General features: G+C 44.1%; 1 pseudogene; it reads right to left on the minus strand.

Moving 5' to 3' along the window:
• Positions 1–1641: 1641 nt before the first annotated feature.
• LOC122614393 lies at positions 1642–27046 on the minus strand (annotated as a pseudogene).
• Between the last annotated feature and the right edge of the window lie 398 nt (positions 27047–27444).

The raw sequence follows: 27444 nt of genomic DNA on the forward strand, positions 1-27444 counted from the left end.
GACACTTACAAGGCCACGATCGACACCGGGGCAACAGGAGCGATTATAAGGATACGACGACAGGTTAGGTTGGCAGATGGAAGGTGCGGCGAAATCAACGCAAAGCTCGAAATAGGGATGGAGCTCGGCAACAGGTGACTCAGCATGAGCCTGCTGATATTACCAGTGTTGGGTGTGATGGGGGCTGCTGTCCTGGAATTTTCCAAATCGGCTGAAATAAAAAACTCTCGAAAGGGCGAACACTTGACTTTTCTTAATTGCGCGGGCGCGACCGGGCGTATGTTTATTCGCTAGTAGTAGTTTTTACACTGAAGCTTATTATAATTAGTTAGGATCTCCCAAACGCAGCGGAGACTCCTTGGAGACTCTGTGGTGAAGAGCGAGAGAGCGTGAGAGAGCGGAGAGCGGGTGACCCCGTAACTTGGACATTCCGCCCCCTTGCAATCACTGGGGTTGCTACATAGCCATCCTACGGTAGGCTGCAGGCACCGGACACGATCCACCCAAAAACAGTTTTCTGGGCGACCGGCATTCCCCTGTCGAAGGTCAGGAATCCGGATTGGATGACCTTTGGTTAAACATCTGCTCCCAAGACCATGGAGACGGTAGCAGGCCGATGGAACTGGTCATCAGCCAGCATGATGTCCCGGAACTTGGACACCACTGTGTCGCTCAATGCCCGGACAGGTGTGCGGATCCGCACACTGGGCTCGATTTTGAGCACGACCTCCAGCTTCGTTCCCGCGTCGACCCTGGAACGAATCGTCGTCGTGCAGACCTTCTCGTCGCCAACACTGGTCATCGGCAGCTTAAAGGCTGACGCCAACGAAGCGTCGGTGCAGCTCATGGGGGTGCACGGATCGATGAGTGCTGCGGTCTCGAAAGTCTGCGTCCCGGTCTACAACTTGACCAGTGCTGTCGGAAGGATGTTCACGCTGTGGCGTTGCAGTAGCGACGCGAGCGATGGGCCTGGCGTGGTCGATTCCGGGCGTCGTGGCGGTGAACTCCTAAGCTGAGTTGGCGGATTTGGCCGGCGGGAACGCTGGGACGAGGCCGAAGCTGCTTGCCGGGTTGGCACCGGTTGGAGACGCGAGCGCGCGACCGCGAAGACGAGCTAACCTGCTCGTGCATGTGGAGCAGCGTGTGGTGGGATCGGTCACTTCTTGCAACGATCACCACTTCGGCAGTCTCCCGTGGAATGATCGTGAGCGAGGCAATTGGCGCAGTATTTGTTAATGAGGACTGCTCGCAGACGCTTTTCAGCGCTGAGCTGTAGGAACCTCGCGCACTTTCGAAGAGGATGGATACCGCGGCAGACTCGGCAACGGTAGGATTGAGTACCTCGGGTACGTCTGCTCTCCAAGGCACGCGTACTGCGTTCGTTTCGTTGACGAGGGGCCATGCTGCGGGTAGTTGAATGGCGAAAGGAGATCGAAAACGAAATGAAAAAGAATGGATGATTAGTGATAGTGAACTACAACTAAGGACGAGAGGTGCGCCTATTTATTGTGGAGGTTCGGAAGACTCCGTCGGCAAAAGCACCACTTTTGCCACTGGACATTTAACAACTCCACGTGCAGTACGGATATTTACTACACGGAAGTTGTCGGATCCTCAGACATAGGAGAGAGCAGCCTGGAGTTAAGGCACGCTTCTATTTTTGCCAAGAGCGTGGAGAGCTCTTCGAACGTGTACTTTCGTGTGGCAGTGCATTTGTAAAATAGCGTCTTAAAACTTTTTACGCCTGCTTCCCAAAGGCCTCCCATATGGGGTGCCCCCGGAGGAATAAATTGCCATTCCATCTCTTGATGACTATAGGCATTCGTCACCGACTCTTTTACGGCTTGAAGGAAATCCCGGGAAAGCAGAGTGGCAGCGCCAACAAAGGTTTTGCCATTGTCTGACTGGACTTGACGTGGACACCCTCTTCTGGATACAAAACGAGCGAAAGCGGCAAGAAACTTTTCGGTCGTTATGTCAGATGTAGGATCTAAATGGATGGCCTTGGTGGAGAAACAAACAAAAACTAACACATACCCCTTTGCAATAAGACATGCTCTTCCCGTATAGTTCTTTATATCGAACGGACCGGCGTAATCCATGCCAGTGTACTTGAATGGTCGGGAGAACGATGCTCTTTCTTTGGGCAGGACACCCATCAGTTGGCTTTGCAACCGCTTTTTGTGGATCACACATATAATACTTTGCACGAATTTACTACTGCTTTTATCAGGTTATTAATTATCGGAATCTAGTATTTCAACCGGATGAGGCGCACCATTAACTGGTTACCCCCATGGAGAATTATGCGATGTGTGAAATTCGCAAGGAGGCGAGAAAGCAGGCAGTTATACGGAGGAATCACTGGATGCCGTTCATTGTATTGAAGGCTTTCGGAAGCCGCCACACGGCCGCACGCCCTGATCAGTCCTTGCGGATCTAGAAACGGGTTCATGCTTAGGATGGAACATGAACTTGGCACTGGACGCTGTTCACTTAGGCAGTGATATTCCACAGGGAATTCTCTGCGCTGAGTGTTCGAAATTAGGAACCGCTCGGCGGTGGCGATTTCAGTGGCCAGCAAATCCACATCAGATGGAGATGTCTGCTTCCTGAACCGCTGTATGAAGCGATGAACATAAGCAAGGACCCGTAGAGCTTTCTCAAGCTTGGAAAAACGTGCCAACAACTCTTCAGAAGTAGCTTTTGCGAGATGGACTTTCAGAGCACGCTTCTCCAGGTCGGTCACCGGAGCGTTGTCGACCTGAGTTGGCCATTGGTTGCGTGGATTTTGCAACCAAGTCGGCCGTGCCACCATAACTGGCTATCGGCTAGATCTTGGAGGGAAACTCCTCTACTTGCCAGGTCTGCTGGATTATGCTCAGATTGAACATGAGACCAATTCTCTGTTTTTGTGGCCTGGGCGATCTTCGTCACCCTATTGGCTACAAATGTGGTCCACGCTGGCTTGCTTAACCATGCAAGCACTATTGTGGAGTCCGTCCAGCAGAAAACTTCGGAGTTGATCGTAGGCATCTGCGGAATGATGGCTCAGCCATTTCGGAAAGCAATAACGCTCCGCACAGCTCCAGTCTTGGGAGCGAAACCGTTTTGACTGGTGCTACCCGGGTTTTCGCGATTAGGAGTTGCACCATAATGGTGCTGCCCACTTCTACGAGGACATATATTGCCGCCTCATAAGCCTTTTGCGATGCATCGCAAAAGCCATGATGCTCGCCATGATGCAATTTGGGACAGGACTTGGCGTTTTGTAAAGGACGTTTCAATAGCCAACTCTGGCGGGACGAAGAAGAATTCGTCGGACGTTGCCTTCCAGCGAATACCGAGGGTTTTGGCAGTGCTTTCTGCATCGATCTCGAGAAAATCAGTATTTAATAGATGGTCGCTCTGAATGGCCGCTAAAACTTCCTTTTGGTTGGAGGTCCATTTCCTTAATGGAAATCCGGCGGAATTCAGAGCGTCTCGGAGCTCTTGCACCTTGAGCTGAGCTTCTTCCGTGGAGTTCGCTCCGGCTAGAACATCATCCACATATATGAAATTTCGAATGATATTGCTAGCTTTTGGATGGCTGAGTTCTACGTCAGCTGCTATCTGCTGCAGTACTCGGATGGCCAGGAAAGGCGCGCAATTGACTTCAAAGGTTACTGTTTTCAATTCGAAATCTCTGAGTTCCCCTCTATTGTTTCGGAAAAGTATTCGTTGGAATGGAGTGTGCTTCGGATCTACCCAGATCTGCCGATACATTTTTTCGATATCGGCGCTTAACACGTATCGGAAATAGCGCCACTTCATATTTTGAATGGTCAAGTCGGACTGTAAGACAGGGCCAGCATTGAATACTACACGGAGTTTAGTAGTTACGCTCTCCGGTTTTAAGACGGCGTGATGTGGCATATAATAGCGTTGCATATGGTAAATTTGTCATTTTTGTCGATATTTGATCCGATCGTATATCTTTTAAGCTCATCTTTTTAGACGCTGCTCATTTTTAAAACTGAGCAACGCGAAGACTGAATGCCTAGCCGGAACCGATATGTCTGGTCGCGAAAAGCAATAACGACATATTGCCGCACTCGTTTCTCGTGGTCGTTTGAAGGAAATTCTTCTCGCTCATGGAATCGTATTCATTTACCAACTTTATTGGTATATCCTCCACCTCCCAAAATTTTGTGAGTAGTTTGTCCAGTGAATTATCGTACGCGTTGGAGATCTGCGTCGCAAAGGAGGAAATTCTGCTTTGTGCTGAGGCTGACACTGGCCCAGTTAGTACCCAGCCGAAAATGGTCTCTTGCCCCAAGAGAGAGCCACAGATGTTGGTTTTTGCTCCATTCAGAAGCACCGAAGGCAGAATGTCGGCTCCGATAAGAACATCTATTTGTGCGCTCTCATAGAATTTTGGATCCGCCAGTGGGAAATCGGGAAGATCCCGAAGGAAATGTTGCGGAATTGGGTAGGAAGGCAGATTTCCGGCTAGTTGAGGGAGACATAGGCCGTCGTCTCCAACTGCAACGCGGGCCTAGTCGGAGATTGGATGGTGAAACTGCAGAGCTTCTTGGACTGAGCGGATACTGTTTGGTTTAAGCCTGAGACTTGGGCTTGAACCACCTGGAATGGCAATCTAATTAGATTGAACAGTCGCTCGGTTATGAATGTTGCCTCTGATCCGGAGTCGATCAGGGCGCGTGCCTACACGGCCGCGGACATACACGGACAGGATGGTTTTCCTTGTTGCACAAGTCGCAACTTTTCGATTTTGGAGACACTTTCGTCTCATAGGAATTTAGTTTTCTAGATGGCCCACTTGAGTTCATCGCTTTGGAGTGCGACTGAATTGGTACGGACGGTCGCACATCATCGATGGCCTCTAGGGTTCGATGACGTTCTGTGAGGAAGGTGTTCAGCTCTACTCATGTCGGGATGTCGGCTTTCTTATGGAGCGACTGCTCCCATAAGGAGAGAGTTATCTTCGGGAGCTTGGATGAACACAGATATACCAGCAGGCAGTCCCAGTTCTCAGTGTTGATGCCTGACATTTCTAAGGCAGTCAAACAACCCTGAACAGTACTTTGCAGTACCTTCAAGGCCGCCCCAGATTCCTGTGGTATCGACTGCACATTAAACAGTATTTTCAACTGACTGTTTACCAACAATCGTTTATTTTCGAAACGCTCTGTTAGGTTTTCCCACGCAGAGCGGAAACCCTTGTTGGTGAGAGGCGAAATCGAAACGATCGCATGCGCGTCGCCACTTGTTTTGGCATTTAAATGGAATAACTTTTCAACCGGAGTCAGCCGTGGATTATTGATATAAATGGCTGTGAAAAGATCCCGGAAAGTCGGCCAGCGAAGATAGTCGCCTGCGAAAACTTCTGTATCGCATGGAGGCAACCGACAGCCAGAGGAAATGTAGGCCTGGGGCGCAACGTTCGCGGCTGGGATGGACTGAGACGTGCCCTGCTCGATTTTATCAACGAGCTGGGCAACACACCTTTCATAGACTGAATAGCAATAACTGTATTTAGCCCTGAGAATAGGCATGTTGCCTGCTGCCGCTTCGCCTGCTGACACAAGGCACTCTGAGCAGATGTCGAATTCCTTTTCAACCTTGTCCCATAGGGTTCGGACTTGGTCGCGACGGACGCTAAGCATCGTGACGCTTGGAGCTGCGGAGTCCGGAGTGTTAATCTAAGCCTCAAATTCGCATAAGCGGTCAGAACCCGAAATAAATTTGGCTAGCGCTAGATCGGAAGCAGCCATATTTTTAGCTGTGGGCTGTACTATGGCTTTGGATGGAGTAGCATAGTCGTCGGAAATCTGCGCAGGCGTTTTCACCGAAATGCTTGGAATTCTTGGACTCTTGGGCCCTTGTGGTGAAAAAATAGGAAAACATTTTATTTGTGGCTTGGATTTGTCGACGGGAAATAATTTACACTTTGGTATATGTTTAAAAGGAAAATATGCCGGTAATATATGTTATATGTAATATATGCAATGTATATGTGATATATGTGGATGTAATATATGTAATGTATATGTGGATGTAATATATGTAATGTATATGTGATATATATATGTGGTGTAATATATGTAATGTATGTGGATGATATATATGTTGATGTAATATATGGAACTGGCGGGTAAATGTTTAATTAATATTTTATATGGAATGACCAGAGGGTATGTGTTGTTTATTCTGTTATTGTATTCTTCGATAGCAAATTGTATTAAGTGGACTGCGGAGTTAAAGCAAAAATGTGTTGCACACAAAATGTGGACACAGTGAAACGAGAACTGAATTTTTGCCACTTTTGGCAGAGCTTTGGACATAGAAATTTTCACTGAACTTGGCACAAATTATTTTCACTTTTTCACATTTGGAATTTTGCACTTTTCGGACTGGATGAATATTTAAATATATTCGGAAATTTGGACTTAGAAATTTTCACGTATGAGGGTGAAAGCAGAACGGTGGGAAATATGGCGGCGCCCGTAGGAATGAATAAGTACTTTTCTTTAATTGCCTTTTGTCGGAGAAATCCGTTAGATTTGACAATAAATCTTACAGCAAATTGAACGAAATTGGATTTTCGAACCTTTTGCTGCAGACCGGCAATTAAATGGAATGGAAATTTCGTACTTATCTTGTAATTGGTTCGCTGGTGGACAAACTTGAAAATCCAGGTGATCCGTCCTGGAATTTTTCTAATCGGCTGAAATAAAAAACACTCGAAAGGGCGAACACTTGACTTTTCTTAATTGCGCGGGCGCGACCGGGCGTATGTTTATTCGCTAGTAGTAGTTTTTACACTGAAGCTTATTCTAATTAGTTAGGCTCTCCCAAGCGCAGCGGAGACTCCTTGGAGACTGTGTGGTGTAGAGCGAGAGAGAGTGAGAGGGAGCGGAGAGCGGGTGACAGTCCAAACCCCGTAACTTGGACAACCAGGAATAGTGGATACGTTGGTGCTGGGGTGGAATTTCCTCACGCAAGTCGGGGCCGAGATCAGGTGCGCCGGTCATGAAATCCGGATACCGGCCAGAGGCAGACACAACGGGTGGCTCGAGAAAAAGTTGTCGGTCGCAGTAGTCCATAAGGATGGCGAAGAAGATGACATGAATAAATTCCTGGAAGTAGAGATGGCGGAGTTTCACTCCATGACCGGAACATCTAGTATAGCCGAGCACACGATAACCATGATGATAAACCAATTAAGCAGAAATACTACCCCAAGAATCCAAAGATTCAAGGGGAGATCAATGCAAAAGTGGATGAACTTCTGGAGATGGGAATGATGGAGCATTCAAGGAGCCCGTACGGCTCACCCATAGTCATGGTAAAGAAGAAAACGGGAATATGCGTGGACTTCAGGCAGATAAACGCGAAATCCATAAAGGATGCCTATCCGATGCCACGGATAAACTACATCCTCGACCAACTAAGGGAGGCGCGCTTCATAAGCAGCCTGTACCTCAAGGATGCGTATTGGCAAATACCGTTGGAAGAGTCAAGCCGGGGCTTCACGGCTTTCACGGTCCCAGGGAAAGGGCTGTTCCAATGGAGAGTGATGCCGTTTGGATTACACTCCGCGTCGGCCACATTTCAACGAGCCCTGGATCAGGTGATTGGACCGGAAATGTCGCCACACGCATTTGCGTATCAAGATTACATCATCGTGATTGGCCGCACCCTAGAGGAACACACAAGAAACCTCAGGGAAGTGTTCCGTCGGTGGAAGAACAAAAAGGAACGCACGGTACACGTCAGCGACCTAAAGCAGCAGGATCGGGAGGACAATGATGACGAGAACGTGGATGCGGGTCCATCGGAAGAAATATGGAAAGGCAGGCAGGAGAAAAACAACACCTGAGAACGACCGAGGTTCGGCAGCCGTTCTAGCGTCACGCCGAGGCGAGAGTCAACGCATGCAGACTGCGAGTCCGACAACCATTACAGCGTCAGGCCAAGGCGAGAGTCAACGGGTGCGTACCGCGAGCGGACCAGAACGTTGCCTCGACAACCACCACCAGGCAAGAGTAAGTTCACAAACGGCGGAACGTTAAGAATGGCAGCACCTGCGAACGGACTAGGCCCGGCAACCGTTCTAGCGGGCGCAGATTATGAATCCAACAACCGTTCTAGCGTCAGGCCAAGGCGAGAGTCAACGGAAACGAACCACGAGCGAACCAGAATCCTGCCTCAACAACTACCTCCAAGGAAGCCACATACTCCCGAGGAAAGGGGAGGGGCGGTACAGCAGTACCGCAAGGCACGCCAAATGAGGCTGTAGGGAAGAAAGTCAAGGATAAACAATGATGAAACGGTTTTGTTTACATTCCAACTTACCGCCAGAATTTTCTTTATAGTCATCAAAGCTTAGGGAAGGGGGCGCCTTGATCACAAGGCGGTCGATCGGCACTCGATAGTGTCAATCGATGGGCAAATTATCGGAATTAGCAGCACTGACGGGTCACACTACAGAAATACCATGGTCACCAAGTGGCAACGCCAACCAACGGGAGTTATCGGGATCTGTCGGCAACAATCGATCAACGGCGAATGGTGTGACCAGTTGACGAGAAGACGAAAATGCGGGAAGAAGAGCGAAGAACGAAGAAGCGTCACGGAAATAAGAATGGGCGGCAAAATTTAAAATTAGGAACGAGGAATATACTGAATTGAGATCGGCGCTGTGGAACTCGAGACGGAGCTGTGAGCGTCGACGGGATCTCAAGAATGTTCCGCGGTAACCGCAAGGCCGGATTTTAAATTTTCCCGAAGAAAGGGGGAGATGTGAGGAGTTAAAACTCCGCACAAATGCGAATAGTGATCGCATGAGGACGCGTCAACGCGTAGTAACGGCAGTGCGGAACTGGAGAAAGAGAGTTTGGAGACTCTGAGAGAAGAGAGTTGGAAGACTCTAAACTGGAGAAAGAGAGTTTGGAAACTCAGAGCTCGGAGAAAGAGAGTTTGGAGACTCTGAGCCTGAAGTCAGAAGTTTTGAAGGAGAGTAACGGTAAAGCTGGACTTTGGACTAGGCCAACAGTAAAAACAGTGGACTTTGGATCCGGAGACTGAAAACCAGAGGGATGAACCGTTAGAAAAGGCTTATAAAAGCGGGCCGAACGCTGGACAGTCGAGGAGAACAAGTATAAAAGTGAAGAACGAAGTCAGCAGAAGAGCTACAGCCGAGGTAGTCAACAAGGAGCAAGATCGCTACGTCAAGACGTTCGGGAAGTCTCCGAATTGAGACGCAGGTAGCTGAGGTCCAATACGATAAAGCATGGGTAGCCCGGAGACATTCAACAGGCGAAGTCAGACCTAGGAGGCACAAGAAAGCGGAAGGATTGTGGTGTAGACCGGTGGACTGTGTAGGAGACGCGTACTTGAACCAGGCGATAGCCTGCTGTGTCCGTGCGATCCAAGCAGGCGTGGTAACGGCGCCACCAGTCCGAACAGATGTGGGTTGGCGTGTTGCGGTTTCACAGGCGTTTGCCTTGGGAATCGCAGCCGTTAGCTTCCGTGAGTCTGCGTACGACAACAATTCTCAGCCACGTGACGAGCGCCCAACTACGAAGGTCCGCGCCACCCAGGACGACGAGAGCGGCGAGACAGCGGAACCAGGCAGCCGAGCAGACCATCCAGGTCCGACCGCACCGGCAGGAGAGAAAAGGTAGGGTGGAACGTTCGTCTTTCACTGGGCGTCTTGCTACAGGGACTGCGGCGTATCCGGGCGATAGCGCGGTGCGTCGGTAGGAACTGAACAGGCGTCCGGCGGGACCGGCCGGGACAGAGCAAGGGACAAGAGGTTGTGGCTAGCGAGGCGTATGCCTTTGAGAGCCCGCCAATTGTTCACCCTAGTCTGGGAACGGTGACGCTTCCCTAAGCCCTTGGCCTTTCTTCTCGCCACCCGCACTCGTGCGTCCGCGGCAATACCAGTCGAGGGTCCGACACTACGACGGGAGAGCAGAGACGTCTGGACAATCGAATTACGTTGTAAACTAAGTACAAATAAAGACCCAAGAGACAAATCTGCAAGTATTACTGGTAACAGGGTGATCACGTTATATTATAAATTTGGTGGGACGAACGCACAAAATCTACTGAGCTAGCCACACGTATTCTGTAGCGAGCAGACCAAGCAAATCAGTTCGTTACAAACGACATACCCCCGCGCGGAGCTATGTTTCTTTGAAACGACATTATTCCGTGCGGAGATATGACGTTTTCTAAACGTTTTCTAGTCGTTATTATATCATTAATATTTTTGTAGTCGATTTTCTTGTAACCTGAAATCAAATTTAGAAAAGATTGCATTCTTCTTTTTTTTTTCGTGTAAACGTCAAGTGCCAAAGTCACTACGTCGCTGCTGATCTTCGTTTTTACAACTGCAACCATATGATTTCGAGTTTGCAAAGAATATGGTGCGTCGTTTTTTGAAAGTGAAACAAAAAATATGAACTACGAAAACATAAGATTTTAATTTAAAGAGGGAACCCGAGCGGGCTGCTCCGTATTGTTGTTCACACCAATGGACCAACATATTTATACTAAAAACAAGAGAGAACGCTATAGTCGGGTTCCCCGACTATCTGATACCCGTTACTCAGCTAGTGAAAGAGCGAAGAGAAATTACAACACTGACTGTTTTTGGCGGTTTGTGGACGTTAGAGTGGGCGTGTCAAAAAGATTTTTGGTATATAGAGTTAAATTTACAAGACGAACAAAAATGTGAAAAAATTTCAAAACATTTTGTGGGCGTTACCGTGGGCGTGGCATATATTCTTTCTGCCGATCAATAGAAATTGACAAAACTAATGAGAAAATGAAAAAATATCAAAACATTTTTCAAAATTGTGGGCGTGTCAGTTTTGGGCGGTTTGTGGGCGTTAGGGTTGGCGTGGCAAAAAGTTTTTCTGCAGATCGATAGAAATTTACAATACTAATAAGAAAATGAAAAAATATCAAAACATTTTTCAAAAGTGTGGGCGTGTCAGTTTTGGGCGGTTTGTGGGCGTTAGGGTGGGCGTGGCAAAAAGTTTTTCTGCAGATCGATAGAAATTTACAATACTAATAAGAAAATGAAAAAATATCAAAACATTTTTCAAAAGTGTGGGCGTGTCAGTTTTGGGCGGTTTGTGGGCGTTAGGGTGGGCGTGGCAAAAAGTTTTTCTGCAGATCGATAGAAATTTACAATACTAATAAGAAAATGAAAAAATATCAAAACATTTTTCAAAAGTGTGGGCGTGGCAGTTTTGGGCGGTTTGTGGGCGTGGCAACATGAATCGACAAACTTGCGCTGCGTCTATGTCTCTGGAGTCTTATTATATGCTTATATGCTTATTCTCAACTTTCTAGCTTTTATGGTTCCTGAGATCTCGACGTTCATACGGACGGACATGGCCAGATCGACTCGGGTTTTGATCCTGATCAAGAATATATATACTTTATATGATCGGAAACGCTTCCTTTTGCCTGTTACATACTTTTCCACGAATCTAGTATACCCTTTTACTTTACGAGTAACGGGTATAAATAGGTGGACTGAATACTTTATACAAATTACAAGAACACGATACTAAACAGAACTCAACAAAAACAGAACTCAACAACAAACACAAGTAAAACCAAACCAAAATCTATTACCAAAATATTCAATAAAATAATAATAAAAAATCAACACCAAGAAGGAAGGAAGAGCAGAGAGAAATCCCCCGCTACAGCTGAATACAACAAATTTTTGAAGGAAGACTCCAACAGAAAATAATCAGGACAAATAAACAGAAGGAAGACTACAACGGAAAATATCGTGAGCAGAATAAAATAATATTAAGTCTTTAAAACAATTAATAAAACAAGATCAAGATACAGGGAATACTATAAAGTGTATTAATAGCAAAACATTAAATGTTGTCATGTATTAATATAACTTTTATTTAATTCATTTTTTGAGTGTTTGTTTAATAAGTTTTCTTAACATAGCATATTCGGGTATTCAAAGAGAGATTCAGATTGAGACTCAGACTGAGACTGATTTGTACTTAATCTTAAAGAGTCCAAGCTAGACAAAAGCAATCCGTCGGCGCCAGCAGAGAAGCCGTCGGCAGAGACGTTGCATTGTTCTTATGTACTTTACTTAGGCAGCGAGAGCGCCGCTGTTTCAGAGAATCATGTGCACATAAAGATCGAGCAGTCGCGCATGTTAATTATGCCGACTCTGCACTCCTGGTCTTAATAGCATTCTTGTGTGGTCAGATTTCTGAGCACTTGAGATATGCTTGGGAATTGAAAAGTCTTACATAAACATTGTTGCAAAGTGCAGTGCTACAATGTGATTGTTCCCAAGGTTCTAATTTGATACAGTATTTATTCGATATGTATGCACATCACAAAAGCCTTGAAAAAATTAAAACTTATTTTAACCATTAATAAAAGAAAACAATCTTGAAAATGTAATAAAAAGTTTTGAAGATTTAAATTTAACAATGGCAACCGGAGGTTCAGCACAAATCCTTTCTGCGGGCGGGATATCCAACGCCAGCAATCTGACAATGGAATTAATTAACTGATTAATAAGTGTACAATTGAGTAAAGTGATCAGAAAATTTGAAGGGATAGAAGGGCAGATAACCGCTAGCAAAAATATAGGGGAAGATTATAAAATCCAAACAATCGACCCAACTATAAAATGTGACACTACCCTAGAGGTAGTTAAATCTTTACCAAAGTTCACGGGAGAAATAACCCAATATGTAGGCTGGAGAGAAGCGGCAGAAACTGCCATGAGTCTGTATAAAATTCGAAGCAAACAATATTATATCGCTTTAACAATTCTACGTAATAAAATCATGGGAGCAGCAAATGATGCTCTAACTAACCATGGTACAGTTTTAAACTTTCAAGCAATTCTTATAACGATAAAAGACCAAGCCATTTTCTCCAATCAGAATTAAGCATAACCATTACAGAATTCTACAACGTAGTAAACAAGAAAATGACATTACTGATAAATAAAACCATAATGACATATGGAAAAGAGAGTCTAACAACTGTCGAGACCAATTTTCAAATAGATATTATGGATCTAGGAATAAAAATAAAAGTCAGGGAAATAACTTAAGATAAAATGTAATATTCCAGACAGAATAATTATAACAATTATAATATTAATAATAACAGAATGAATAATAATTGGAATAATAACCAGAATAATAATTGGCCGCAAACGGAACTTTGGGCGATTCAATTCTAGCTTCAAAGCGAACGGTCGTGTTTTTTTTCTGCGCTCCGAATTTATTTTTGTTTTGCTAAATCCAGCGGTGGAATTTAACAAATTCTTTAATAATTCAATTTCGTAATCCGTACTAGTTAAAGTTCCGTTCGCTTCGCGAGTGAATCTTTTGTGATATGTGCATTATTTTAATAAATTAATTCATTCTGTTCTCTTTCTGTTTTGTTTACTCTCTCTTTCGTGCGTTGTCCGTAGTGCTGTTTGGTGTTGTTTTTGTACTTAACTGCACGGTGCACCCGCTCTCTCGCTCTCGCTCACAAAATCCTAAAGTGCACACTGCGCTCTTGCGGTACATTTTCTGATTTTGTCTTTTGGTACAGTGGTCAAAACCCAATTAAACATGGAAACCAATGTTGTCTGCTTCCATAACAAATGCCGTCAGGTAATAAAGCCTGAGCAGTCAAAAATGACCTGTTGGCTATGTGATAGAATGGTGCACACTAAGTGCGCTGGTTTTAACGGCCGAACAAGTGATGACCTAGCTAAAGGCCCTAATCTAAAATACTGTTGTGATACTTGCCTAGGAGTTGCCAATGAAATGCAACTCTTTATGCACCAAACTAAAGGTGGCCTGAAAGGACTGATCAGCAGTTTTGGCGTGGCTAGAGATAGTTTTCGTCAAGCTGATGATCTTCTTTCTGCGCTTGATTCACAATTTAATAGCCTCAAACTATTAGAAGAATCTCCAAAGCGCAAGAAAGCCGCTGGTGGTAGGCTGCCTAAGGGGAATGCCCCGCAACCTTCGGCAAGTGATCAACAGGACTCTACAGCTGATCAGTTGACGAAGAAGATTCGGTGCAATCCGATCAATCGGTTGTGGAGGGAGTCCAGCCTGGGATTGCTACAGATTCCGTTTTGTCCGCACTCAACCGGTGATTCCACCCGTCCAAAATTGTTTACCACCACAAAGGAATATGGAGTCCGGACTACCGGCACAAGTTGGCACTTCAGAAATACAACCTGCAGTGCCAAAACCCCTCTCGGTGGTTCCACTAAAGAAACAAATTTTTGTTTCTCGGCTTTCCCCTGATCAAACATCATCTGATGTACTGTCTTATATACAAGACAAAACAAAAGCCGACAACATAAAAGTGGAAATATTTAACTTTTCTTATGCTAGGGACATCTCATCTTTCAAGATAATTGTCCCAAATGAGCTATTCTCAACCATATGTTCCGGTGATTTTTGGCCGGAAAGTATGATTGTGAAAGAGTTTGAAGAATAGACAGAAATACAAAAAAAAAAACAAGAGAGAACGCTATAGTCGAGTGTGGGCGTGTCAGTTTTGGGCGGTTTGTGGGCGTTAGGGTGGGCGGGGCAAAAAGTTTTTCTGCAGATCGATAGAAATTTACAATACTAATAAGAAAATGAAAAAATATCAAAACATTTTTCAAAAGTGTGGGCGTGGCAGTTTTGGGCGGTTTGTGGGCGTTAGAGTGGGCGTGGCAACATGAATCGACAAACTTGCGCTGCGTCTATGTCTCTGGAGTCCTTTTATATGCTTATATGCTTATTCTCAACTTTCTAGCTTTTATGGTTCCTGAGATCTCGACGTTCATACGGACGGACATGGCCAGATCGACTCGGGTATTGATCCTGATCAAGAATATATATACTTTATATGATCGGAAACGCTTCCTTTTGCCTGTTACATACTTTTCCACGAATCTAGTATACCCTTTTACTTTACGAGTAACGGGTATAAATAGGTGGACTGAATACTTTATACAAATTACAAGAACACGATACTAAACAGAACTCAACAAAAACAGAACTCAACAACAAACACAAGTAAAACCAAACCAAAATCTATTACCAAAATATTCAATAAAATAATAATAAAAAATCAACACCAAGAAGGAAGGAAGAGCAGAGAGAAATCCCCCGCTACAGCTGAATACAACAAATGTTTGAAGGAAGACTCCAACAGAAAATAATCAGGACAAATAAACTGAAGGAAGACTACAACGGAAAATATCGTGAGCAGAATAAAATAATATTAAGTCTTTAAAACAATTAATAAAACAAGATCAAGATACAGGGAATACTATAAAGTGTATTAATAGCAAAACATTAAATGTTGTCATGTATTAATATAACTTTTATTTAATTCATTTTTTGAGTGTTTGTTTAATAAGTTTTCTTAACATAGCATATTCGGGTATTCAAAGAGAGATTCAGATTGAGACTCAGACTGAGACTGATTTGTACTTAATCTTAAAGAGTCCAAGCTAGACAAAAGCAATCCGTCGGCGCCAGCAGAGAAGCCGTCGGCAGAGACGTTGCATTGTTCTTATGTACTTTACTTAGGCAGCGAGAGCGCCGCTGTTTCAGAGAATCATGTGCACATAAAGATCGAGCAGTCGCGCATGTTAATTATGCCGACTCTGCACTCCTGGTCTTAATAGCATTCTTGTGTGATCAGATTACTGAGCACTTGAGATATGCTTGGGAATTGAAAAGTCTTACATAAACTACATAAACTTACATAATAATAACAGAATGAATAATAATTGGAATAATAACCAGAATAATAATTGGCCGCAAACGGAACTTTGGGCGATTCAATTCTAGCTTCAAAGCGAACGGTCGTGTTTTTTTTCTGCGCTCCGAATTTATTTTTGTTTTGCTAAATCCAGCGGTGGAATTTAACAAATTCTTTAATAATTCAATTTCGTAATCCGTACTAGTTAAAGTTCCGTTCGCTTCGCGAGTGAATCTTTTGTGATATGTGCATTATTTTAATAAATTAATTCATTCTGTTCTCTTTCTGTTTTGTTTACTCTCTCTTTCGTGCGTTGTCCGTAGTGCTGTTTGGTGTTGTTTTTGTACTTAACTGCACGGTGCACCCGCTCTCTCGCTCTCGCTCACAAAATCCTAAAGTGCACACTGCGCTCTTGCGGTACATTTTCTGATTTTGTCTTTTGGTACAGTGGTCAAAACCCAATTAAACATGGAAACCAATGTTGTCTGCTTCCATAACAAATGCCGTCAGGTAATAAAGCCTGAGCAGTCAAAAATGACCTGTTGGCTATGTGATAGAATGGTGCACACTAAGTGCGCTGGTTTTAACGGCCGAACAAGTGATGACCTAGCTAAAGGCCCTAATCTAAAATACTGTTGTGATACTTGCCTAGGAGTTGCCAATGAAATGCAACTCTTTATGCACCAAACTAAAGGTGGCCTGAAAGGACTGATCAGCAGTTTTGGCGTGGCTAGAGATAGTTTTCGTCAAGCTGATGATCTTCTTTCTGCGCTTGATTCACAATTTAATAGCCTCAAACTATTAGAAGAATCTCCAAAGCGCAAGAAAGCCGCTGGTGGTAGGCTGCCTAAGGGGAATGCCCCGCAACCTTCGGCAAGTGATCAACAGGACTCCACAGCTGATCAGTTGACGAAGAAGATTCGGTGCAATCCGATCAATCGGTTGTGGAGGGAGTCCAGCCTGGGATTGCTACAGATTCCGTTTTGTCCGCACTCAACCGGTGATTCCACCCGTCCAAAATTGTTTACCACCACAAAGGAATATGGAGTCCGGACTACCGGCACAAGTTGGCACTTCAGAAATACAACCTGCAGTGCCAAAACCCCTCTCGGTGGTTCCACTAAAGAAACAAATTTTTGTTTCTCGGCTTTCCCCTGATCAAACATCATCTGATGTACTGTCTTATATACAAGACAAAACAAAAGCCGACAACATAAAAGTGGAAATATTTAACTTTTCTTATGCTAGGGACATCTCATCTTTCAAGATAATTGTCCCAAATGAGCTATTCTCAACCATATGTTCCGGTGATTTTTGGCCGGAAAGTATGATTGTGAAAGAGTTTGAAGAATAGACAGAAATACAAAAAAAAAACAAGAGAGAACGCTATAGTCGAGTGTGGGCGTGTCAGTTTTGGGCGGTTTGTGGGCGTTAGGGTGGGCGGGGCAAAAAGTTTTTCTGCAGATCGATAGAAATTTACAATACTAATAAGAAAATGAAAAAATATCAAAACATTTTTCAAAAGTGTGGGCGTGGCAGTTTTGGGCGGTTTGTGGGCGTTAGAGTGGGCGTGGCAACATGAATCGACAAACTTGCGCTGCGTCTATGTCTCTGGAGTCCTTTTATATGCTTATATGCTTATTCTCAACTTTCTAGCTTTTATGGTTCCTGAGATCTCGACGTTCATACGGACGGACATGGCCAGATCGACTCGGGTATTGATCCTGATCAAGAATATATATACTTTATATGATCGGAAACGCTTCCTTTTGCCTGTTACATACTTTTCCACGAATCTAGTATACCCTTTTACTTTACGAGTAACGGGTATAAATAGGTGGACTGAATACTTTATACAAATTACAAGAACACGATACTAAACAGAACTCAACAAAAACAGAACTCAACAACAAACACAAGTAAAATCAAACCAAAATCTATTACCAAAATATTCAATAAAATAATAATAAAAAATCAACACCAAGAAGGAAGGAAGAGCAGAGAGAAATCCCCCGCTACAGCTGAATACAACAAATGTTTGAAGGAAGACTCCAACAGAAAATAATCAGGACAAATAAACTGAAGGAAGACTACAACGGAAAATATCGTGAGCAGAATAAAATAATATTAAGTCTTTAAAACAATTAATAAAACAAGATCAAGATACAGGGAATACTATAAAGTGTATTAATAGCAAAACATTAAATGTTGTCATGTATTAATATAACTTTTATTTAATTCATTTTTTGAGTGTTTGTTTAATAAGTTTTCTTAACATAGCATATTCGGGTATTCAAAGAGAGATTCAGATTGAGACTCAGACTGAGACTGATTTGTACTTAATCTTAAAGAGTCCAAGCTAGACAAAAGCAATCCGTCGGCGCCAGCAGAGAAGCCGTCGGCAGAGACGTTGCATTGTTCTTATGTACTTTACTTAGGCAGCGAGAGCGCCGCTGTTTCAGAGAATCATGTGCACATAAAGATCGAGCAGTCGCGCATGTTAATTATGCCGACTCTGCACTCCTGGTCTTAATAGCATTCTTGTGTGGTCAGATTTCTGAGCACTTGAGATATGCTTGGGAATTGAAAAGTCTTACATAAACATTGTTGCAAAGTGCAGTGCTACAATGTGATTGTTCCCAAGGTTCTAATTTGATACAGTATTTATTCGATATGTATGCACATCACAAAAGCCTTGAAAAAATTAAAACTTATTTTAACCATTAATAAAAGAAAACAATCTTGAAAATGTAATAAAAAGTTTTGAAGATTTAAATTTAACAATGGCAACCGGAGGTTCAGCACAAATCCTTTCTGCGGGCGGGATATCCAACGCCGGCAATCTGACAATGGAATTAATTAACTGATTAATAAGTGTACAATTGAGTAAAGTGATCAGAAAATTTGAAGGGATAGAAGGGCAGATAACCGCTAGCAAAAATATAGGGGAAGATTATAAAATCCAAACAATCGACCCAACTATAAAATGTGACACTACCCTAGAGGTAGTTAAATCTTTACCAAAGTTCACGGGAGAAATAACCCAATATGTAGGCTGGAGAGAAGCGGCAGAAACTGCCATGAGTCTGTATAAAATTCGAAGCAAACAATATTATATCGCTTTAACAATTCTACGTAATAAAATCATGGGAGCAGCAAATGATGCTCTAACTAACCATGGTACAGTTTTAAACTTTCAAGCAATTCTTATAACGATAAAAGACCAAGCCATTTTCTCCAATCAGAATTAAGCATAACCATTACAGAATTCTACAACGTAGTAAACAAGAAAATGACATTACTGATAAATAAAACCATAATGACATATGGAAAAGAGAGTCTAACAACTGTCGAGACCAATTTTCAAATAGATATTATGGATCTAGGAATGAAAATAAAAGTCAGGGAAATAACTTAAGATAAAATGTAATATTCCAGACAGAATAATTATAACAATTATAATATTAATAATAACAGAATGAATAATAATTGGAATAATAACCAGAATAATAATTGGCCGCAAACGGAACTTTGGGCGATTCAATTCTAGCTTCAAAGCGAACGGTCGTGTTTTTTTTCTGCGCTCCGAATTTATTTTTGTTTTGCTAAATCCAGCGGTGGAATTTAACAAATTCTTTAATAATTCAATTTCGTAATCCGTACTAGTTAAAGTTCCGTTCGCTTCGCGAGTGAATCTTTTGTGATATGTGCATTATTTTAATAAATTAATTCATTCTGTTCTCTTTCTGTTTTGTTTACTCTCTCTTTCGTGCGTTGTCCGTAGTGCTGTTTGGTGTTGTTTTTGTACTTAACTGCACGGTGCACCCGCTCTCGCTCACAAAATCCTAAAGTGCACACTGCGCTCTTGCGGTACATTTTCTGATTTTGTCTTTTGGTACAGTGGTCAAAACCCAATTAAACATGGAAACCAATGTTGTCTGCTTCCATAACAAATGCCGTCAGGTAATAAAGCCTGAGCAGTCAAAAATGACCTGTTGGCTATGTGATAGAATGGTGCACACTAAGTGCGCTGGTTTTAACGGCCGAACAAATGATGACCTAGCTAAAGGCCCTAATCTAAAATACTGTTGTGATACTTGCCTAGGAGTTGCCAATGAAATGCAACTCTTTATGCACCAAACTAAAGGTGGCCTGAAAGGACTGATCAGCAGTTTTGGCGTGGCTAGAGATAGTTTTCGTCAAGCTGATGATCTTCTTTCTGCGCTTGATTCACAATTTAATAGCCTCAAACTATTAGAAGAATCTCCAAAGCGCAAGAAAGCCGCTGGTGGTAGGCTGCCTAAGGGGAATGCCCCGCAACCTTCGGCAAGTGATCAACAGGACTCCACAGCTGATCAGTTGACGAAGAAGATTCGGTGCAATCCGATCAATCGGTTGTGGAGGGAGTCCAGCCTGGGATTGCTACAGATTCCGTTTTGTCCGCACTCAACCGGTGATTCCACCCGTCCAAAATTGTTTACCACCACAAAGGAATATGGAGTCCGGACTACCGGCACAAGTTGGCACTTCAGAAATACAACCTGCAGTGCCAAAACCCCTCTCGGTGGTTCCACTAAAGAAACAAATTTTTGTTTCTCGGCTTTCCCCTGATCAAACATCATCTGATGTACTGTCTTATATACAAGACAAAACAAAAGCCGACAACATAAAAGTGGAAATATTTAACTTTTCTTATGCTAGGGACATCTCATCTTTCAAGATAACTGTCCCAAATGAGCTATTCTCAACCATATGTTCCGGCGATTTTTGGCCGGAAAGTATGATTGTGAAAGAGTTTGAAGAATAGACAGAAATACAAAAAAAAAAAACTAAAACAAGAGAGAACGCTATAGTCGAGTTCCCCGACTATCTGATACCCGTTACTCAGCTAGTGAAAGTGCGAAGGAGTCTTCAGCACTGACAGTTTTTGGCGGTTTGTGGGCGCTAGAGTGGGCGTGGCAAAAAGTTTTTTGGCAAATCGATAGAAATTTATAAGACTAATACAAAAATGAAAAAATATCAAAACATTTTTCAAAAGTGTGGGCGTAGCAGCTTTTGGCGGTTTGTGGGCGTTAGAGTGGGCGTGGCAAAAAGTTTTTTGGCAAATCGTTAGAAATTTATAAGACTAATACAAAAATGAAAAATTATCAAATCATTTTTCAAAAGTGTGGGCGTGGCAGTTTTGGGCGGTTTGTGGGCGTTAGAGTGGGCTGGCAACATGAATCGGCAAACTTGCGCTGCGTCTATGTCTCAGGAGTCAGTATGCTTAATCTCAACTTTCTACCTTTTGTAGTTCCTGAGATCTCGACGTTCATACGGACAGACGGACGGACGGACGGACGGACAGACGGACGGACAGACGGACATGGCCAGATCGACTCGGCTATTGATCCTGATCAAGAATATATATACTTTATATGGTCGGAAACGCTTCTTTCTGCCTGTTACATACTTTTCAACGAATCTAGTATACCCTTTTACTCTACGAGTAACGGGTATAACAAGAGAGAACGCTATAGTCGGGTTCCCCGACTATCTGGTACCCGTTACTCATCTAGTGAAAGTGCGAAGAGAAATTTCAAAACTGACAGTTTTTGGGCGTTAGAGTGGGCGTGGCAAAACGATTTTTGGTAAATAGAATTAAATTTACAAGATGAACAAAAATGTGAAATTATTTCACAACAATTTTCAAAAGTATGGACGTGACAGTTTTGGGCGGTTTGTGGGCGTTAGGGTGGGCGTGACAAAAAGTTTTTCTGCAGATCAATAGAAATTTACAATACTAATAAGAAAATGAAAACATATCAAAACATTTTTCAAAAGTTTGGGCTTGTCAGTTTTGGGCGGTTTGTGGGCGTTAGAGTGGGCGTGGCAACCGACAAAGGAATCGACAAACTTGCGCTGCGTCTATGTCTCTGGAGTCTGTATGCTTATTCTCAACTTTCTAGCTTTAATAGTTCCTGAGATCTCGACGTTCATACGGACAGACGGACGGACAGACGGACATGGTCAGATCGACTCGGCTATTGATCCTGATCAAGAATATATATACTTTATATGGTCGGAAACGCTTCATTCTGCCTGTTACATACTTTTCAACGAATCTAGTATACCCTTTTACTCTACGAGTAACGGTTATAAAAATTACGATTACCGGAGCATGCCTGATTTTGGGCCATTCTATCATAAGGCAGAGACCAAAAACAAAACACACCATGAGTGCTATATCGCCATCTTCGTTTGCTTTTCCACGAAGGCAGGTCATTTGAAAGTTGCCAGGATCTCACGACGGATTCTGTCATAGCAGCGCTAAGAAGATTCATCAGCCATCGAGGCCATTTTGGAGTGCCAATGCTACAATCTTTGTCGGTGCTAAAAGCGAGCATGGCAAACTGCGAGAGCTATTTTTGAGCAAACCGCACACGGCACCCTTCGTCTGCTTAGCTGATAGGATCGATTGGTGGTTATTGGGAGAATGTTGTTAAGTCGGTTAAATTTCACTTCTACAGAGACGTCGGGGAATCCACCCTAGCCGTCGGTGAATGAAAAACTCTTGCGTATGAGATTTCTGCCATCCTTAACTCCCTCTACTCTGCCCAATTTCAGAAAATGCTAAAAGTCTTGAGGTGCTACGCCGGTGCATTTCCAAAAGGGTTCCAGTTACACAAAATTTTTGAGCCTGACATCACTCATCTTTGCGAAGGTCGCCTCAGCCACGGATGCCACAACACTTCTGGAAAAGATGGAGCTGCGAGTATATGTCCCTACTGTAAGAAAGGAGCAATTGGCGCGTCGATACGTCTAACAGCAAGGTTGAAAAATAGTTTTGCTGAAGGAGGACAACATTCCACCGCTGAGATGGCAGCTTGTGTGTTTTCAGGAAGTCATACGGGGACGGCGTCATCAAAGTAGCTATGGTCCGTACAGCTAGGATTCTAAGCAAGAGAGCCGTCTCCAAACTATCTGTTCTGCCCATCGATTCCAAAATAGTTGAAACCGTACCTCTTCCAACGGGGGGAGTATGTTCAAAGCAGACATCGATTTTACGGAGTTCTCAGGTGCCCATCTGTTTGAATTTAATGCAGTTTTCATATATGTATGTGAAGGCGAACTTAAACCGAGGATTAGCTGCTCATCGCCACTCGCAATTGCTGGTTTTACCCGTCGACAATTCAACATCTATTGACATTACTAAAAATGCTGATCTTTCTTTTCGATCTAGGAAGCCTCGGTTGCCAAATCTGGAAATTGTTCGTTTTCCTATTCGGATTGGCCGAAATTTTCTCGCAACTTTCACCACGTTTATCGGAAATGATGATGAGCTAAGTGATATTGAAAAATTACACTATCTATGGTCTAGTTTTGGCGGCGTGGCACTGGAACCCTCGAATACCAATTATGAAAAGGCTTTATATTTACTGATTAATCGATTTGATAATAAAGTTTTACACTTTTAGACACATGTTTTAACGTTTTGGTTAAATAGTGTCAAGGGTAATCGAAAGCTCAGTGATTTCATGAATACGCAACTGCAACCCTGTCCACTACGTTACAAATTTTGGATGGACTTCTGATTCACATCGTCACTCGAAAACTGGAAAATTTGGATAAAGCCTTGATATACACAAAGAATACACAAATATAACCGAATTGCTTCTGTTACTTACTTAAATCAACCTATGTTACCATAGATTCTAAGAACTAGTTCGGCAAAGGGTTTAAACCCCAAGTGCAGCCCAATCGATAGGAAATTGATACCTGTGATCGATATCAGAGAACCCTCCCTAGTTTGGAAGAAGAAGATAACATTTTACAACTCAGACAGCAAGTGCTACAGAGACGGATGGAGCTTCTGTCGAGGACTGGAGCAGGGCGGGTTGATTTCAGTTGGGAAGAAAAGCGACTGGTAATACCCCACAGGATATACAAGGAAGCACCGTGCAGAAGTCTTCGCTGTATTCATGGATGTTGAGCACCAGTGGCGAGCGTAATTCTACCGCCAGGTCAGGCCGACCAGCAGCGGAGCAGCTGGCAGCGCGGAAAACCAATGTGGATGAACTAGTAAAGTTTTCCGGGAAACCTGAGGACTGGCCCATGTTCTTGACCACATACGATCAGTAAACCTAGCTGTGGCTTACGGTAGAAGCCGTATGCTGCATGCAGACTGCCTTCCACAAATATTATCTACTTTGGAAATGCGTTTTGGAAGGCCTGAAATAATCGTTGACATGCTGTTAAAGCAAATGAAACCATTCCCTCAAATAAGACAAAATTAGTTGGAGAGCTTAGTCGACTTTGCAATGGAGGTGCCAAATGTGAGCGCCACCATGAAGGCTGTGAGGAGTTAAAACTCCGCACAAATGCGGATAGTGATCGCATGAGGAAAGCCTGCCGTTGCCAGTTAAGCAACAAATCAACGCGTAGTAACGGCAGTGCTGAATTGGAGAATGAGAGTTTGAAGACTCTGAGAGTAGAGAGTTTGGAGACTCTGAGCCTGGAGAAAGAGAGTTTGGAGACTCTGAAACTGGAGAAAGAGAGTTTGGAGACTCCGAGCCTGGAGAAAGAGAGTTTGGAGACTCTGAGCCTGAAGTCAGAAGTTTTGAAGGAGAGTAACGGTACAGGCTGGACTTTGGACCGGGCCAACGGTAAAACCGTGGACGTTGGATCCGGAGACTGGAGACCAGAGGGATGAACCGTTAAAGAAGGCCTATTTAAGCGGGCCGAACGCTGGAAGCTGGACAGTCGAGGAGAACAAGTATACCAGTGAACAAGTGAAGAACGAAGTCAGCTGAAGAGCTACAGCCGTGGTAGTCAACAAGGAGCAAGATCGCTACGTCAAGACGTTCGGGAAGTCTCCGAATTGCGACGCAGGTAGCTGAGGTCCAATACGACGAAGCACGGGTAGCCCGAAGGACCAAGTGACGAGCGCCCAACAACGAAGGTCCGCGCCACCCAGGACGACGAGAGCGGCGAGACAGCGGAACCAGGCCGCCGAGCAGACCACCCAGGTCCGACCGCACCGGCAGGCGAGAAAAGGTAGGGTGGAAATTTTGTCTTTCACTGGGCGTCTTGCTACAGGGACTGCGGCGTATCCGGGCGATAGCGCGGTGCGTCGGGTGGAACTGAACAGGCGTCCGGCGGTACCGGCCGGGACAGAGCAAGGGACAAGAGGTTGAGGACCAAATGTATCAACATTTTGTATTCATAGACACTGACACGCAAACTCGGGAGAACTACGACATGCAAGTTATGATCGGCGGTAAGTATTGACCACCAGGTTAACATCAAACAGAACAAACTGGGTCAAATACAGAAACTTTATACGTTCACACATTGAACTGTATCCAAGGCTAAAATCTGATGCCGATATAGTTTCCGTAGCAAATACCCTAAAAAGGGTCTTAGCGACAGATGTCCTCATATCTACACCCCAAATCGAACGGCTCGATCTTGAAAAACGACGTATGCTACGAGAGTTTATGTTTATAGATCGCCAATCGCCAATATTTACTATAAAGTGTAACGAACTGCTTTTCTTGTTCTGCTCGCTACGAATTGGAGCGGCTAGCTCAGAGAGTTTGTTTGTTTGTCCAACCAAATTTATGATTTGTGTGATTGCCCGACCAATGAGAAGACAAAGTTTCCGATTAGAATAGTTATACCCGTTACTCGTAGAGTAAAAGGGTATACTAGATTCGTTGAAAAGTATGTAACAGGCAGAAGGAAGCGTTTCCGACCATATTAAGTATATATATTCTTGATCAGGATCAATAGCCGAGTCGATCTGACCATGTCCGTCTGTCTGTCCGTCCGTATGAACGTCGAGATCTCAGGAACTATAAAAGCTAGAAAGTTGAGAATAAGCATACACACTCCAGAGACATAGAAGCAGCGCAAGTTTGTCGATTTATGTTGCCACGCCCACTCTAACGCTCACAAACCGCCCAAAACTGCCAAGCCCACACTTTTAAAAAATGTTTTGGTATTTTTTCATTTTCTTATTAGTACTGTAAATTTCTATCGATCTGCAGAAAAACTTTTTGCCACGCCCACTCTAACGCCCACAAACCGCCCAAAACTGCCACGCACATACTTTTGAAAAATGTTATGAATTTTTTTCACATTTTTGTTCGTCTTGTAAATTTAACTCTATATACCACGCCCACAACGCCCACAAACCGCCAAAAACGGTCAGTGTTGTAATTTCTCTTCGCACTTTCACCAGCTGAGTAACGGGTATCAGATAGTCGGGGAACCCGACTATAGCGTTCATTCTTGTTTTATAGTTAGACTTCAACAATGGACTCCTACAGTCCTCGCAGTCTGTTGCGCGGCGTCGCTTCTTCTTCGGCCTTCCTTCGTAGTCCGCAAGGTGTGTCGTCCACAAATGTCCCGATCGTTCACCGTGCGTCCCGTTTGTGCACGTCCAAAGTCCACACCGTTACCGTTCGACCTCTGTGCCGTTCGTCGCCTCGAGTCCAACGTCCGGCATGGTAGTTTACGACCTCTCCGCTTTGCCGGTGTTCAAGGTCCATTATTTCCCGTTAGACCCCGTCGTTCAGCGTCTCGACTTGGCATCTCGAACTTCCTTGCGCCCTTCTCCAGCTTCCCCTCGTCGACCCTGCGCCCTTCTTGATCTCAGCCTAGCAGTCTCAGCTTATTAGACCCCGTCGTTTAGCGTTTTGACTTGGCATCTCGACCCTTGCGCTCCTCTTCTGCTACCGTCTGCTCCTTGTCACCAGCTCCAGCACCAGCTTTTCCGGCCTTCTTTTGATGGTATTTTTTGGCTTCTATCTCCACTTTCTATGGATGCCCATGCATGCTCCGGAGTGGCTGGCCCTGGACTCGAGCGCCTCGGAGGCCTACTTACGGCAGCAAGAGCCTCATCTTGTTTTCGCGCCTGCGGCAGCCTCGCGTCGTTTTGCCGGTCCCGCGTCACCCCCTCGGGGGAGCACCTTTTTTTTTATGTGCAGTGCTGTGCCCCCTTACCATCCCCTGTCCCAATCAATTTGCATAATTGTTTCTTGCTTCTTTGTTTTTTTTATTCGGCTTTAAAAACTTTCACCTCCCCGCCTCGTCGTATCTTGAGGCAGTACCGCTGGCCGTCATGGACGTACAACTTGGCCCAGCGGTCCTTCTGTCCTCGAGCTCCCTGCTTTTTGGCCTGCTCGACCACTCGGGGCGGCCACTCTTCTTTCGGCAACTCCTTCCACTGCTGCTCGTTCAGCGACCTCTGTAGCATATGGTGTAGCATATCTACCCTATAAATATACTAAATTAATGGGTACAACTTAGCTTCAAAACATTGTGACACTTTGTCATAATAAACATAACATTCAAGTACCCAAAAGACCACCAACAATTGCACAAGTATTCCAGCGCTCAAGTAATACGATCTAACGCTTACATAAGCCGATCGCGGAGCGTGGGAATGCTGAACTTGCACTTTGCAGCTCAAGTGGTCAGGCTATACACAACATATGCATGCCTTCTGCATACATATGTATATGTATATGGAACTATATGTATATAGAACAAGTATTATATGTACGGGTCAGCTCAGCCCTAGACGAGCGCAAAAGAAACATTCTAATAAAGTAACTCTAACAGAGCAGACGCTCTGACTCTACAACACCGAACCTTCTTTGGAAT

This window comes from Drosophila teissieri, chromosome 2R (genome assembly GCF_016746235.2).
Source record: "Drosophila teissieri strain GT53w chromosome 2R, Prin_Dtei_1.1, whole genome shotgun sequence".
Taxonomy (NCBI): domain Eukaryota; kingdom Metazoa; phylum Arthropoda; class Insecta; order Diptera; family Drosophilidae; genus Drosophila; species Drosophila teissieri.